This window comes from Pimephales promelas, chromosome 21 (genome assembly GCF_988280905.1).
Source record: "Pimephales promelas chromosome 21, fPimPro1.hap1.1, whole genome shotgun sequence".
Lineage (NCBI taxonomy): Eukaryota > Metazoa > Chordata > Actinopteri > Cypriniformes > Leuciscidae > Pimephales > Pimephales promelas.
In genome coordinates this window covers 6,495,858-6,508,689 of record NC_142789.1, presented here as the reverse complement: position 1 = coordinate 6,508,689, position 12,832 = coordinate 6,495,858, and the positions used below count along the sequence as shown (strand labels likewise).

The following is a 12,832-nucleotide window of genomic DNA, read 5'->3' as shown; positions in this document are numbered from 1 at the left end:
CAGCAGAGATGTGAACTACATTTACTACTTTACTCATAAGCAGAGGGCACGATCCTCAGCATTACTTTAAACCACAGCGCCCAAAGATGCTTTCTATCTATAGTAACTTACAGTACACTATTTTTAAACACAGTCCACAGAGCAACCTTGGGAAGAGTGATGTATGTCACCAACAACTTTTATTCCTTTTCAAACAAATTATGATGATAGGAGCAGGTTAGTGATTACTAGCGATTCCTTGCACAAAACTATGCTATGAATTCAAAATGCTTGCAGCACATGATCTGTAAACTTCAAGTGATTTGTAAATTTTTACGTTTGCGTCACATAATCAAAAGCCATGGCTATAAACTTGCTATTGGTCACCCGTACAGCATTGCACTTACGTAACACAGTCTCATCCCAAAAAGTCATATAACTGACGTTTTGGGACGTATTTTGACCATACGTCAATATCCGCCTTTTTAGGGCCCCCTTAAACGTCGGTAGATGGCGATCCCGGGCCGTCATACAACTGACGCTTTACCTTTAACGTCAGTTAGGTGACGGGTTAGGTTTAGGTATGGGGTAGAGTTAGGATCCCATAACCTCATCTACCGACGTTTAAGGGGGCCCTAAAAAGGCGAATATTGACGTATGGTCAAAAGACGTCCCAAAACGTCAGTTATATGACGTCTTGGGATGAGACCGGGTTGACTTACGATAGCAGAGCGATTTGAGTCCCATGAAATATGACTCATGATAAAAGAGACTTGTAGACTCAAGCTAAAATGACATGGCTGCTTCAGCAATGTGTTTTTATCTCATGTTTGTTTTTATTAATACTCTCAGTTCGCTTTAGAGGAGAGTTTAGTGTAGGAGAGACATTATTTTCTAATGTGATAGAGCATTAACTTTTAGTGCCACTCACTGAACATTTCACTGCCGAACTGCTGCAATGCAAAAAACAGCCAACATAATAAAAGTGTAGACATTTCACTTTAAAGGAGTTGTGAAACATGCAAGAAGGAACATTCTTGCAGAATGAATACATTGAATATTTTCAATAAACCTAGGTTGGTGGTTTCAATAGGAAATGGGTGGGATATTAAAATTTTAATTAGCCAATAGGGTTTAGTTACATCTTAGCCTACTTAATAGATGGTCGCAGGCAGTATTATGCGGCAAAACGTTCTCATTTGAGGATTTAATTAGACAGAAATGTGAGTAGTGCAGCATGAGTTATCAGTATTTTTTGTAGAGGTCGAAGATTGTCGTTTTTTATCCAACATTTCTTAAAGTTTAGGTGTGCACTAGCAATATAGATGATTTCAAAGTGAATATACATGGAAAAAAAACTTTCGCTGATAATTTACTCACCCCCACGTCATCCAAGATGTCCGCCTTTCTTTCTTCAGTCGAAAAGAAATTAAGGTTTTTGATGAAAACATTCTAGGATTTTCTCCATATAATGGACTTAATTGGGAAACGGTTCAAGGTCCAAATGAGAGTTTCATTGCAGCTTCAAAGGGGTTTAAACGATTCCAGACGATGAATCAAGCGAAACGATCGCTCATTTAAAAAATAAATAACAAAGTTTAGGTTTTATAAGCTCAAATGGTCGCCTCGTTCTGTGATGCGCATTCGTGACTCTCCTGTTCGGACTCGTTCATCAAAATGAACATATCTTTTTTTCGAGTCAATTCGTTCATTTTGTTCGTTGAATGAACCAAATGACTCGAAAATAGATTCGTTCATTTTGATGAACAAATTCGAACAGTCTCAGAACTGTCTTTTGGACCTTGAACTGTTTGGTGCCCAGTAAAGTGCATTAAATGAAGAAAAATCTTGGAATGTTTTCATCAAAAAACCTTAATTTCTTTTCGACTGATGAAAGAAAGACATGGACATCTTGGATGACATCGGGATGAGTAAATTATCAGCAAAAGTTTTTTTTATTAAAAGTGAACTACTCCTTTAAAGGGGTCCTCTCATGTCAAAATACCCCATAGATCATGTTAAAATCGTCACTTTTTGGGGGTGAACAAAAACACGCCATTTTTGTATGTGTCCCTTTAAATGCAAATAATCTGCTGCTGCTCTCGGCAAAGAGGGCGGAGCTTCAAATGCTGCTGCATTTTGATCTTCGATCACCTCACACAGACACGCTCGGAAAATTTCAAAAACGTAGCCTTTTATTTTCAAACCAGTCAGGCGAAGATGGAGGGACTCAAGAAGAAGTGACAACATGTAGAAGCAACAGGACATTTCTGAATGGTTAGTTGAATGGAGTTTACTATTTTCAAGTTTTCTAAGTTATTGAGATTAGCATAGTCTGTCATGATAATCGCGTTCCCGGGGCCGGGGTTTACGCAAATGTTAGGGTTAATGGTGTTGCTAACCCGTGAAGAAGATCATTGTAGTCCTTACCAGCCGTTAGTTTTCAAAAAGTGATTTCTGTAAAAGAAAATGTCTCCCTTTGCTGTGAACTTTGAGTGTCGTAACTTTGCAGATAAGCTCAAACATCAACATTTCACACTAAGTTAAAAAAGTAAAGTCATAATCAACCATCCCTTTAAAGCCACACAACTCTGATTTTGGTTTCAATGGAAATACTTTCTTCTAAGTATTTGAGGAGACAACTACGCAGCTGGAAAACATTGGTCTCAACCGGTCCGACACAGAAACACTGGCAACCAATGGCGTGTGTTTTTGTTGTTACTGTATGCGAGTGTCCCAGAAATGACACGCCTCACTTTTAAATACTGTGATCAGCCCAAAGCTCTCATGTATGAAGCATTTAGATGAATGTGTTTTTTCTAGTGCATTGTTTGAGAAATCTGCCATTCTGACTGATAAAAGCTCAGCCTCCATCCCAAGCAATGCAATGTGATCATGCAGTGAGATCCAACTCAAATGACTGTAGAAAGAGTGGACGTTTCTCTTTATCTGCAGAGTCAGAGGAAGCTGAGGTGCTAAAAGCAGGACAAAATCAATCACTCTGCTGCTTTTGGCTCGTCTTCTTCCTCTGTTACTTCTGACGGCCTGAACTGTTTCAGGTTACCTCAGCTCTGGGCTTGTGTTTAGTGGCCGTGTTCACTAAACAACAGAATAAAACTCACTGAAAATGAACAAACGCCTCTTAAATTAAACATAGCCACCCTGATGTTTATCAGCTATATTACGAATGGCTCGATTTCAGGACATTGCTTATTTTTGCAGTTAAGTATGGGAGGGTAACATTAGAGCTTTGTGTTTATGAATTGCAAATGCATGAAACATTCATGAGACATGCATGAATGCTATGTTTTTATACTGCACTCTTTAACACAATGAATCTCAGAAGCTCCCAAGAGGGAGCTTAAGAGGCTTTTAAACATCCTGAAGATGTGGAGACTCTGAAAGCTGTCGACGGACCTTAACACACCCTGTCCACATCAATCAACTGATTAAAAGCAGACTTCCCTGTAAGTGGGTATTGGGTTTAATATAAAATAATATCAATTCATATTAAAATCATTTCATTTTAATTTTAATTTAGTAAGTTTGTAAGTTTAAATTAGTTAAATGTAAAAACTTGAGTGATATAATGAAGTATTTTATTTTAAAATTAAAAAATAACAAACAAATGATCACCATCACTCTGTTTAAGGATTAATGCTGACTCTCATTGATCATATGGACATTAAATTCACTCTCATTGATTGTACAAATGGCCATTTTCCATTGAACTGATAGTAGAGTGAAGTATTGGCATTGCATGAAAAAGCACACTGTTAAAGGAGAACTCCGACGAACAATGAACCTTCGGTCTAATAAAACATCGGTACCTAGTCAACCGTTCTCTGAGATTTGTTTTCATGATAATCGAATGTAAAGAGTTTTATCTCTAAAAACTGATTAGCGTATAATGCTAGTAATGGGGGCATTGAGTAAGTAAAAAGAAATCACTAGTTTATACCACTAACAAGGCTCAAAATAGCCCCACACTAACACAGTAACATAATGAGACTCCATACATGCAAAACGAAGCATTGAGAATTTTGTAAGTGTACAGACCGTTTAATAAGAAGACACTTTATGAAGACAGTTCACTTCGTGTATACAGACAGGAGCCATCTTAAAAAATAGTCTCGATCCCCGAACGCCGTTCATACAGTTCAGAAGTTCGTTGAACTTCATAGAGTTCAGATCACTCAGCACAACGTTCGTGGTTTGACTCATCAACTTATCTTGTTAGTGGTATAAACTAGCGATTTCTTTTTACTTACTCAATGCCCCCATTACTAGCATTATACGCTAAACAGTTTTTAGAGATAAAACTCTTTACATTCGATTATCATGAAAACAAATCTCAGAGAACAATTGACTATGTACCGATGTTTTATTAGACCAAAGGTTCATTGTTCGCCGGAGTTCTCCTTTAAGGCCTGTTCACACCGGGACGAATTCCGCATGCGATATTCACCGACTTTTAACGCCTCGTGACTACACAAAGGGCGCCAATGTGAGTGTGCACACGTCAAGAAAAACGCCATGCGTAAAAGCGCCATTTAAAAAAAAAAAAAAACGGATCGGGGCATTTTTTTGGTTTGACGTGCTGCGTCAAAAACTATCCGACCAATGAGATTGGCGCTTTTGCTCACATGTCTGGTGCTTCTGAAGTTACAGTAAAACACAACTTGGGGGCACTCAAACACAAAACGTTCTTACCGAGCACACATACGTACCGGCGAAGAAGATAAACGCCACCGTCTACACTGCCGGAAGACAAGGAAGATGCAAGGCAAGATATCTATGGGCAAGATGAATGTTGAGTATGATAATATTTATATTAGTATTTCTGTAATAATAGTATAGTATACTATTATTTTTTCTGTTTTACATTAAGCACCATCTAATGTCAGGGAATGAATTTGCATGTTCACTCGGCTCATCGTCAGCGAAAATCGCTTGGGTGTGATCATAAAAAACGCGTTAAAAAAGCTGGCGAATAAAGCGCGCTGATATTCGTCTCGGGTTGTAGGGGCCTTTAAGGCCTGTTCACACCGGAACGAATTTTGTGTTTGTTATTCGCCGACATTTAACGCCTTGTGACTAAACAAAGGGCGCCAATGTGAGCGTGCCGTGCACACCGACGTGTAAAACGCCACGCGCAAAAGTGTAATTTAAAAAAAAAAAAACAAAAAAAAAAAACGCCTGTTTTGTTCTCTGTTTTTTAGTTTGACGCGCTGCATCAAAAGCTATCCGACCAGTGAGCTTGGCGCTTTTGCTCACGTGTTTGGAGCTTCTGTAGTTACAGTAAAACATAACTTGGGGGCACTCAAACACAAAACGGTCTTGCCGAGCTCACACATGCAACTGCGAAGAAGATATACGCCAATTAGCGTCGCCGTCTACACAGCCAGAAAGAAACAAGACGAGGAAGATGCAAGGCAAGATGAATGTAGAGCTGGTCTCATTGGTGATAGAACATAAAGAACTATATGAAAAACACGACAGGGACTACAAACATCTTAAGAAAAGAAAAGAAAAGAGTTTTCATAAAAGAAAACTGATATGGAGTGGTATTGCAGAGCAAATTGGCGCCATCTAATATCAATTAGTGAAAAACGCTGACGAATAACGTGCGCTGATATTCGTCCCGGTGTGTACGGGCCTTTACACAAGAAAGACATAGGATCTGAGCTTGAAGAGTAACTCTGAAGAAGCGTCAATGCAAAATACTGTACAATTTCAGGTGAATTATTATTATTATTATTTTATTCAGATAGTTTGGTTAGTTTTGAGAGTGACAATTGCTTTCTATAAAAAAAAGATACCATTTTCAGGAGTCACAACTTCTTTTTAAGCGCAAATTTGGCCAGTTTACACAACACTATCTCACGACCAATTCGTACGAATTCGACGCATGATTAAAAAGTGGCTAATTCGTACTAATTCGTACGACCTCATTCGTACTAATTCGTACGATTTGTCTAAACCCACGTGATGGTTATGTTTAGGGGCGGGGTAAGGGGTAGGTCATTCGTACGAATTCATACGAATTGGCCAATTCGTAAAATATGTACGATTTAGGTAATTAAAATTAAAATCGTATTAATTCGTACGAGTGAGGTCGTATGAATTGTTACGAATTAGCCACTTTTTAATCATTCGTCGAATTCGTACGACTTGGTCGTGAGATCGGGTTGGTTTACACATATGATATGAGGCTGTGAACATGATTTCACCAAATCACTGTAAAAAAAAAAATCTGGCAGCTGTGTTTACCAGAGTTTTCCTGTAAAAAATACAGTAGCAAAATATGGTAGCAACATTTTATGATTTACAGACTTTTAACCGTATATAATTTACAGCAATAAACCGTATTTCATTATCTGATAATATAATATTAATATACTGACCTTTTGGAGTATTCATATCTGTTTTGTTCCATTGTAATACACTGACAGCCAACAATTACAGCATTGATGAGAGTCACATGATCAATCCAAGCTCATCATAAGCAGCTCTTCCACCAGAAAGTTAATGCTAATTTATAGAAGCTGCACAGTGTCATTCACGCAAACATTAAACACCATCATGGTAACGTTGGAATTTAAAAAATGCAATAAGCATTAATTTAACAACATTAAATGTAACATAAAACCCTAATGTAACTGATTACTAAAACTAAGAAAATTATGAAGAAACTGTTATTTAAAAAAAAAACACATTAATTGTGAATTGTCACGCAGGGAATTGTGGGAATGTCAATTCAAATTTTTTCACTGTAAATTGTACAATGACTTGTTCTTTTTCACTTCCAAAAACTGTAAATTTAACGGTATTTTACAGTAAAATTAATAAATGTACCATATCACAGTTATATACCGTATATAGTAAGGAAACTTTCTGTTAACCAATTAACAGTTTTTCACTGTAGCATTTTTATGTGATTTTAGTCTTTTACCTTTAAAATCACGATCATTTTTTACAGTGACATGTTCCTGGATCAACATTCCAATCAACCAATCAGATTTGAGGGACAAGTTTACAGTTTATGTCAAGTTTAGGTATACAACCAGGGTTAGGTGCTTCTACATCAGTGTTATTCATCGATCATTTCCCTCTGATTTTAGGGATAAGTTACAGGTTGGGATAGGTTTGGGGTCAAGACTAAGTTTTTGGACAGGAATGTTGTTTTAAAAAGGTTTTATCACCTTGACCACTAGTTATTCTTTGCTAATATTTACAAATATGCCAGCTTCCCTTGGGTTATGAAAAATGGCACAATACAAGGAATTGTATGGTTGGAGATGGAGATTGAGAAATAAAACGTTAACTGAACAGAACCAGAGAGCTGTAACCTATGGAAGCTTGTTTCCGCCACTGAATAAAAAAATAAAGTAAATAATTGCGACTTTTTATCTCACAATTCTGACTTTTTTTCTCACAATTGCGAGATAAAAAGTCCGAATTGCGTGATATAAAGTCAGAATTGCGAGTTATAAAGTCAGAATTGCGAGATATAAAGTCAGAATTGCGAGATATAAAGTCAGAATTGCGAGATATAAAGTCAGAATTGCGTGATATAAACTCAGAATTGCGTGATGTAAAGTCAGAATTGCGAGATATGAAGTCAGAATTGCGAGTTATAAAGTCAGAATTGCAAGATATAAAGTCAGAATTGCGAGTTATAAAGTCAGAATTGCGAGATATAAAGTCGGAATTGCGTGTTATAAAGTCAGAAATGCATGATATAAAGTCAGAATTGTGAGATTTAAACTAATAAGTCGCAATTGCGAGTTTATATCTCACAATTCTGAGAAAAGATGTCAGAATTTCGACATATAAACTCGCAATTATGTGTTATAAAGTCAGACTTGCGAGATGTAAACTCGCAATTGTGAGACAAAAAAAGTCACACTTCTGTCTTTTTTTCTCAGAATTGCGACTTTATATCACGCAATTCTGACTTTATATCTCGCAATTCTGACTTTATATCTCGCAATTCTGACTTTATAACACACAATTCTGACTTTACAACTCGCAATTGCGACTTTATATCACACAATTCTGAGAAATAAAGTCAGAATTGTGAGATAAAAAGTCACAATTATTTATTATATTTTTTTATTCAGTGGCGGAAACAAGCTTCCATAGTAACCAGAGTCACACCTGTTTAAAGACTTTGTCTATGTGCCAGAGACAATGAAATTCGAGATATCAGATCTTAACAAAGCACATCAAAAGTTCACAGCCAATTATAAAATTGCATCTTTCCTGAAGCTCAATCCCATCCGGTGGTGTTCGAAACCCCTTTCAGTTGTGGTGTGATTGCTTATGTGTCTGAATGCTTTCAAACTACACTAAAGACATATGTATCAACCAGTTACCTTTGCTGGGTTTAAACCATAGGCTGTAAAAAAAACAGGACTTTAAAAATAGATTACAGTCTGATCTAAAAATGTGTAAAAGCACACATATGCACACAGAATACTTCTTCAATATGCCTAATCTCAGCGTACAGTACATGCAGGAATGCTTGCCTAAAATTACTGTTGTGAGATTAAAATTATAGTGCATTTGGGAGAAATTGCACTGATATAATCCTTTGAGACAACTCTTAATAGCGAGTGTAAACTGCACCTGAGAGATGGGTTGAGAGATCATATTTTTCCATTTGATTATAGTGCTGATGTAATGAAGGCCAGCCAGTGAAAGCTGTGCTGGTAAACCTCACTCTGATCTAAGAGGCGTGACTGACGCTAGACACTGATACATTTGAAACATTTATAGAGATACTTCAGGCATCATTGTGTCAAATGAGTAAAGCATTGTTAACACTAGTTAACTACATTGAAACAAACTAATAATGAACAAATCTTTTACAGCATTTATTAATCTCGGTTAATGTTAATCTCAACATTTACTGATATATTTTTTCAGATCAAATGTTGTTTTTACGTAATTTTATGTTCAAACTTAAAATGTATGATTAAAGAGATACTTCAGAATTTAGCATTAAGGTATTAGTAGAAAACCTGTAGTATTTTCAAATTATCGTGCTTTCCACCCTCATATCCCCCTGAGACGAGAGATTTATGTAGTTTTTTGTCTGGAAAAAATCCTCAGATGTCGCAAATATTCGTCACTTTTTGTCCAGAGGCTAAAGACTACAGTCAGTAGTAGGGTTTGTCCTGCATGTTCTCAACCCACCAATAGAGGGCGGTCTCACTCACAGAATGAACACATAGTGTCAGCCATCTTTTTTTGGAAGCTAAGCTAGCAGGCTCTTGTTCTGCAGAGAAAGTTGAGTAGTAGGGGTTACCGTCGATGTCTGGGATTCAGCTTTTGCCTTCTGCCGTCGCCATTCGTTGTTTACATGCACACGTTTTGTTTCAATCTAACTGAATTCATTCCGAATTGTAGTATTTACTGAATGTAGTGTTTACATGAACGCTAAACAAGTGATCGGTTGATGTGCGTTTTAACATTGCTAAGAAAATTCCCGCTCCTCGGTGAGAGATACGAGCCCGGTGCGTCTCACGGGTGTCGCTCATCAGTAATCACGCCACCGGCCTTGCGCCGTTCTCCCCTCACTCGTCCTGCTCGCCAAATAAACATAATGAATGAAGACTGTAGAACACAAAAGCCGAATCCCGGACATTTTGGGCGATCTCAAAACACATTTTGGCGCAGACTCTTCACTAGTAGACTTGTTGTTTAACTACTGCGCTCTGTTACTGGTAGGCGTGGCATCCTAGGGCAGCAAATCAAGTGCATTCTGGGAGTTGTTGTCTTTCATCCACAGAAGCCAAAAATACATTTTCTGGCTTTTCTAAGTCTAGAAAGCTCCAAATTCAACTAATTCCACATTTCTTCTACATAAATGACCCATTTTAAATACACATTAATCTTTTCAGAGGTGGAGTGACACTTTAGATGGTGAACTAACATGAACATTTTCAAAGGTTTTTGTTCATTTTAGTTTAGTTTTACCTTATTGTAAAGTGTTACTGAAAATGCATTACAGAAATGATCAGTTAAATATGATTAATCAATATAATGCATTATACAATATACTTTAAATCATTAAACATAAGCTTATCGCTGGTGTATAGTCCTCAGTGATTTATTTTGCATTTGCATTTTCTGTTTATGTTTTTTTTTTAATTATTGGTGTGTATTTTATTTTCAGTTTCTCACATGAGCACTTATTTTTTTTAAAGATGCTCTGACAAGTTAAACATCCAAACATAATTTTTTTCCCATCAAACTGCACTCAACCCAAATCCATATGTATTTTGCATGCCACTTTATATTAGGTGTCTTTCTAACGTTTAATTAAATGATTTAAAACAATGCATCTGAAAATAGCCAATTAATTTCTGTAATTACATCTATAATTACACCATTGATCCTTCTGTACACCCTTAAACCTACCCATACCACCAAACCTGTCACTAACCTTACCCATATCCACCTCAAAATAGAAGCACACGTGACTTTGGCTGCACTTTATTTTACAGTACACACACTTACAGTGAACTTACCCAAGAAAGTGCTGGGTAATATAAGGTAACTACATGGGTTACGGTTAGGTTTAGGGTTCAGGGTTAGAACCTAGTTATTACCCAGTTGTTGCAGTTAATAAAAACATGGTATAGGGCTGTAAAATAAAGTACTTATTTTTTGATGTAAGTACATGATATAGAGTGGGATTGTTTTCTGTGATTATGGTTTCGTGTGTTATGTTTTTCGAAACAATTAATTGTCGCACACACCATTTTTCATAGCATTTAAGTTGCTTGTCCACGATTTGAGTGTTTGAGAAAACCTCAGTTCTTAAGCTGTAGTTAAGCTGAACAGGATGTGTTCTTACCGTCTGCCCGGCTTATCCAGACTCCACAGCGTGCCTGTTCAGCTGACCTCTGTGTAAAAATGGCATTGATCAATATTCCAGCCCTTTCTCTTTAGAAGAGTGTTTTAGTTTCTCTCTTTATGTAACATGGATGAATCCTGCGCAGTGTTTTGGAAAAATTGTGAGCTCGTCCAGGATACGCACTGCATTCCTCAGTTACGGGATCCTCTAGAAATCCAGGGATGCCGAGAGTGTAAAAAAATATCTGAATATCCTCATGCTGCTTTAAGCTATTAAACCAAAATGGGAAAAAAAAGGAAGAAAATGTCTTCACAATCTGTGCTGTAAGCAGCCTTAAACAACGGTGTTTGGGTCGATATGTAAGCCAATGTCCTGTAAAAATCACTTTTTTTAGTTATGAGTCGTTATATTCGATTTTCTCATTTGCATAACTTGAGAGGGAAAAAAAGAAGTAAATATAGAAGGATGTCCTCCCAATCTGTACAGTGATGAGTAACCAGCCTCAAATAATGAGCTCTGCGAATAGAAACCCATTAGCTGCTCTCCCAGCCAACATTACTTCCACACAAAAACCAGTAATTCAAGGATATGCCAACCATCTGTCACTCAAAACACCTGCAAACTATTACTCATAAAAAATACACACATATATGAAGATTTTGAAAGCGCTCGTTCACCTGTTTACAAAAGCAGCTGTTCATGGGCGGTTCTTTGAATGTTTACTGTGCAGGTTCTTGTCTTACATCCTTCATATACACAACTCCGAAAGAAGTAATCACTTCGAAAAACAGCTTCAAACAGATGTTTATCCAACAGATTCCTCTGTAATGATTCATAAATGCGTGGAAAAGCTGTGTTGCTGCGAGCAAGTTCCTACAGAAGCCAAAATCCCATCACGCTCTCTCTGAGAGAGGCGCATACATGTTGCCATGAATCCAGATCTGTCCTTCTGCGTGAACACGTCCAAATGTGTATTCCATCACTTTTGCCGCTGTCACCCGAAGCTGAGTTTTCAAATGCTTGACATGGGCCCCACGCCTCATTACAGATGGAGATTAGGATCCCAGAGTCAGGTACCTGTCCAACGTGTCCTGTGCTCTCGCCGAGAGGACACGCCACCTTCTCCCTGATCCTTTCCACACCAGAGGATTAGAAGCCTTTGGCAGCTGCTACCTGCTGCGCCACGTAATGAAGCGGCCCTGACAACTCAAACTGAATTAAACAGACACAGTGTTTATTTCCACTCCACCGTGAGATGATGACAGTGAGAGCAGCACTGTGGCATTAGAGATGAGATTGGTGAACTGCTGGAGAGCTGGAGAAAGGGGTGGGTGTCTAGAGGAGGTATTGTGAGGGCGGATGGTGTGAGTAACCTCCCCCTCCTTATATCCACACACGAGCTCCACCCCCTGTCCATTGTGGAAGTTTACCTTTGGTTCTTGGTCTATGCTACAGATGTAAACAGAGTCCTGCCAAAGTTGTGCTATTGAGTTTATTTCTTAATTAGAGTGCCTGCAAGATATTCCTTAAACACTGTGGTTAGAGTTTGTTCTAAACCCTAACCGTAAGTATTTAACTTTTGTATAGTCAAACTCTACTTGCAAAATTTACACTGTTACATTATTTTTTGGCAAAAAAAGTTATCCTATTGGCAATTGCAATTGGTCTTCTTTGGTCTTGCCCTGTCAAACTCAACTCTCTCTTTGAAAGCATATGCAATTTTTGGTAACACTTTACAATACGGTTCCTTCGTTAATGAATAACTACACAAGAACTAATGAGTAACACAATATTAACAATCTAACTATTATTAACTAACAAGAAACTCTGATTAACGAACTAGTAAGTAATAGCGCACAGACGAAAGTGGTAGTTCACTATTAAGTAATCAATAACTACTATTTTTTTAATACTTCCCAGAGAACTACTGAAAAAGTTTATTAATAATCTAGTAACTACTATTAACTAAAAGAAACTCTTATT

The 12,832-nt window shown here is 37.5% G+C and overlaps 1 protein-coding gene across 2 annotated transcripts in view; it reads right to left on the bottom strand.

Annotated features, from left to right (window-relative positions):
• Positions 1 to 12,133, bottom strand: part of nrtn (neurturin) — a 39,288-nt gene extending 27,155 nt beyond the window's left edge. The window contains exons 1-2 of one of the 2 annotated variants that reach the window (XM_039667351.2): positions 11,527 to 12,133; positions 10,850 to 10,898 (exon numbers count right to left, since the gene is read on the bottom strand). The gene's annotated coding sequence lies outside the window, so the exon portion shown is untranslated. Of the gene's footprint in view, positions 1 to 10,849 lie in introns of both variants that reach the window. The other variant, XM_039667350.2, reaches the window with a different exon arrangement.
• Positions 12,134 to 12,832: the final 699 nt, after the last annotated feature.